Below are 967 nucleotides of genomic sequence, written 5' to 3' on the forward strand. Positions count from 1 at the left end.
ATGTCTGATTCTCTCATTCTTAGCCCTGCCCTTTGGAACTGTTATACATTTTGCTTAAAAAGTGGTAGAGCCTTCTCACTCAATGCCAAGTTTTAGTTACAGATTACTTCTCCATAAAACTGTTTTGAACCAGTCACTTTAAGATTTTGTTTGTTCTATAGGTAAAAGTTGAGACTCACATTCTGTTAAAAGTTAGCTCTAAAATGACAAGACTTCCTAAAGACTTATTTTTTTAAATCCCCTTAATATGGTTTGAATATGTGTCCCCTCCAAATCTTATGTTGAAATGTAGTCTCCAGTGTAGATCATGGGGGCAGATCACTCATGAATGGCTTGTCACCATCCCCTTAGTGATAAGTGAGCTCTTGCTCTGAGTTCACATTAGATCTGGTTGTTTCAAAGTGTGTTGCACCTACCTCATCCTCCTTACTCCTGCTCTGGCCATGTGAGGTGTTGCTCTGTCTTTACCTTCTGCCATGAATGAAAGCTCACTGAGGCCTCCCCAGAAGCCACACAGTTGCTGAAGCCATGCTTGCGCACTGCAAAACCATGAGCCAATTAAGCCTCTTTCCTTTATAAATAACTGAGCCAGGCCAGGTGCGGTGGCTCATGCCTGTAATCCCAGCACTTTGGGAGGCCAAGGCGGGCAGATCACGAGTTCAGGAGATCAAGACCATCCTGGCTAACATGGTGAAACCCCATCTCTATTAAAAATACAAAAAAATTAGCCAGGCGTGGTGGCGGGCGCCTGTAGTCCCAGCTACTCCGGAGGCTGAGGCAGGAGAATGGCATGAACCCGGGAGGCGGAGTTGGCAGTGAGCTGAGATCGTGCCACTGCACTCCAGCCTGGGCGACAAGGTGAGACTGCTTCAAAAAAAAAAAAAAAGACAATGTCAGCATTTCTGCATTTCCTAATTTTAGAAACTACAGTTTTCCCAAAGACAAAGGTCTTTAAATAGTTTAATGC

The sequence above is a fragment of the Colobus angolensis genome, unplaced genomic scaffold, assembly GCF_000951035.1.
Source record: "Colobus angolensis palliatus isolate OR3802 unplaced genomic scaffold, Cang.pa_1.0 Scaffold214, whole genome shotgun sequence".
NCBI classification, from domain to species: domain Eukaryota; kingdom Metazoa; phylum Chordata; class Mammalia; order Primates; family Cercopithecidae; genus Colobus; species Colobus angolensis.